Below are 3,502 nucleotides of genomic sequence, written 5' to 3' on the forward strand. Positions count from 1 at the left end.
ATATGGGCACCATAGTAAAACAGTGAGTGTGTACAATTTACCCTTTTATTAGAGAAAAGAGAACCCAAAAGGCTCTTTTTTATAGAAAACGGTACAAACTAAGTAACTTAGCACCTCTCGTTTCCAACAAATTCAGAACCACTTGACTACTTGAGTCCTCGAGCTTAATTACCATATGCCATTTCATGCATGTGCATGAGGTGGGGTAGCTTTAATCTCGTGACAAATAGATGGTCCATACGAGTACAAGAAGCCAAAAACACCTCGTTATCAAACCATATCCCTGGCCCCTAGTTCAAACCAGTAACCCTACGGGTACCCTTTTGGTTTCTTCCTTAAAGTTATAGCATGCGCCATGCAAATCAACTGTTGTTTTCCTCCCTTACTGCCAAACCTACACTCCATTAACATAACACACACTTTTCCTTTTGATATCAATAAAATCTTGAGAAATGATGATTCATGAAGATTGAAGGATGCAGACGTTAGTTGTACTGGTTTGACCCGGTTGAGACCATGCAAACTTGGGAGATCGGTGACTGAAGATTTGATCGGTGCAAGTGATCCGTGAAATGCGTTTACTGAAAGCAATGGGTGCACATGCAATGCTGGAGAGTGGCTACTACTGTCCTAAAGCGACGTATTTGTATTGGATTCTAGTGAATACTACATGAGACAAATTTTGTGAATTAGTGTGCAAATATCATTTTTTCTTTCTCATAGAATCTATCAATCTAATATTGTTATTTAATTGTATCATATTTTCTTTTTTATTTTATAGAACGAAACAATTTATAAATTAATACTCACCCATCAAGAAATGGATTTTTTTTGTTCTGTAAAAAACTTTTACTCGATGTTAAAATTGTTATGGTCGTACATTATTTTAAAGTTTGATATTTTATTTGTGGAAATAAGTTCTTTACAAAAAAAAATTGAATTGTCATATAAGGATAATGAAAACATTTGTGTTTATAACAAATCAAATAGTTACATTTTATTATCATTGTGTCTAGCAAAAACTAACCGTGGAATATACCATGATCGATAGTTTTGTGTTCCTTGGGGGTGATACATGTACTACGTCGAAGTTTATTGCAATACTAGTTATGAAAATTTTGTATTACATGGGTTAATTTAAAAAAAAATGTTAAACATGAAGATCTAAATAATTAAGAACTCTGAATTTATAAGAAAATAAGAAAAATAATGAATTATTAAAATGAAATGTTTTTTATCTTTTAAATTTAAACAAATAATTTAAATAAATAAACAAAAGAAATCAATAAACTTTAATTTAAATTTTTTGAAATTAGAAGTAAGTTTATTAATGCAATTGATATCCATTTATTACTATATTTATTGCAATTATTACATTAAAATATTATATGAAATTTAATAAAATAGGAAAACTTATAAAATGACGTGCAAAAAAAAATTAATTCAAAATTACCACAAATTGGCATTTGTCAAATTGAAGTAGAGCATGCCATGTGGCAAAAAAGTTCTTTAATTATTAAGGAGGATTATGCATTTGTGCATACAATTAAAAACTTTCCGAGTATGATTGTATATGACATTTGGAAGAGAAGTGTGTGATTGCAATATATATATATATATATATATATATATATATATATATATATATATATATATATAACGCCTAAAAGGTTGAGAACGCGAGAACAAATCTATGGTTAATATAAAACGCGCGATTTATGAAAAACTCTAAAACTACTGGAATTTAAGTGTAACTTTTAAATGGTCAGAAGGGTATTATAGGAATTGCAACTTTACCTATTTCCTATAATTTATCACCCTATCACCTCCTACCTTTCTAATTCTCGTATCTATATCCTCTCTATATCTCTCTCTAGGGTTTCATAAGACGCATCGACTGAACAACCAACATTCACTCCCCATTTCCCCTTTATACACATCGTCGCTTCCTTTACCGAAGATCCCATCGGCTTGATGGCTTCTACTCACCGGCAAACGGCATCATCTACTCACCAGCGCGAGGTAACGAACATTGGCAGACCCCAACGATGACTTTCGTTCTTCATCATCATCGTTGCATATAGAGTGAGACTTACAGCCGACGACTTTTTTTCTTAACATTGTCGGCAATCTGGTGAACTTGACTGCTTGTCATTGACAGTAGCAAGTAGCGGTACACTACCAGACTTCGATCCTCCACTCCGGAGCAGCAGGGTAGCGACGAAGTACTCTGAATCAAGTAACGTTATGTTTTTTCCTTGCAAATGTTGTTCGAAATCCACCTCTTCTCTTCATTTGGGCCTTATAATGCTATATAATGTTCGAATCTACACATGCAATCTATTTGTGCAGGCTATGTAAATCTATCCATAAATATTTAGTTGTAATCTTATATGAATACAATGTCATATGTCTCATTTGCAGTTAATCATCAATGAATACTCCATGAGGCTGGTCCGAGAGAAGCAAGGCAAGCAGCCACAACAATGCAGGTTAGGGGAAAAAGCCAAGGGGCTGTTGCCTCTTTTGATTTCTCCAGAAACACAACCCCATCCTGGTGGTTATTCTTGGCAGGGAACGAAGAAGATGAAAGGGTAAAAAAGGAGCAGAAATCAGTTCATCAATTTCAACAGCAAAAAGTGGGTTCAATGGAGGTTTCTTGGGTCTTGATTTACTCGAAATTCAACAACTAACCATGACTAGAAAGGTAATTTTTTGTAGTTGTTCTTGGTCTTTGATTTCACCAGCAAATTAAGCATTAAAAGGGTATTTTTGGTGTGGTAATACTTGACAAAAATGAATGAGAAAAGAGATGAATTGAGGGCTGAAACGAAATGGCAACAACTATTTTATTATATTCATTTGTGAATATCAGTATATTTATGTGTGAATTTATGTTTGAATGACTGTAGTTATTTATGAATAGCAGGGTATTCATGTGTGATCGATAAGTGTATTTATTTATGATTAAGGGTATTCATTTTATGAAGAAATGATCATTTTTACACTATTTTTATTTTGTATTTATTTACGAATAGCAGTGTATTCATTTTTGTGAATATCAGTGTATTTATGTGTGTATGACTATATAATTATACATAATTGTTTCTTTAATATTTTTGTAGATGCGATGAATAAACATGCATATAGTTCGAGGTGAGAGATTTACAAAATGAAACAGCGACACCAATAACTTTTTCGGAAGGAGCGCAAATGTGTTTTATTCATTTATGATTGTAATTGTATTACTAGTTTATGTGTCAAAAAAATCTATATTGTAACTTATTCATTTACTATTATAATTATATTCTTATATGAATAGAAATGTGTTTTATTTATTTATATATTAGTATCATTTTAGTTGATATTATAATCTTTTTTTCGGATTTTATTTATTTATGATTTTACAAGTGTATTCATAAATACAACTGAGTTAATTCATTTATAATTTACAATTTTATTCATTTTAAAATGCAATGTATAAATCATTATTTATGAAGAT

At 31.4% G+C, this 3,502-nt stretch overlaps 1 long non-coding RNA gene across 1 annotated transcript; it reads left to right on the forward strand.

The window, feature by feature from the left end:
* Window positions 1-1,860: 1,860 nt before the first annotated feature.
* On the forward strand, window positions 1,861-3,254 carry LOC145058488 (uncharacterized). Its single transcript, XR_013686408.1, has 3 exons — window positions 1,861-2,239; window positions 2,425-2,707; window positions 3,126-3,254. It is a non-coding gene; the product is annotated as an uncharacterized LOC145058488 (long non-coding RNA).
* The last annotated feature ends 248 nt before the right edge of the window (window positions 3,255-3,502 follow it).

This window comes from Lactuca serriola, chromosome 6 (genome assembly GCF_051521515.1).
Source record: "Lactuca serriola cultivar US96UC23 chromosome 6, Lser_US96UC23_V15, whole genome shotgun sequence".
NCBI lineage: Eukaryota > Viridiplantae > Streptophyta > Magnoliopsida > Asterales > Asteraceae > Lactuca > Lactuca serriola.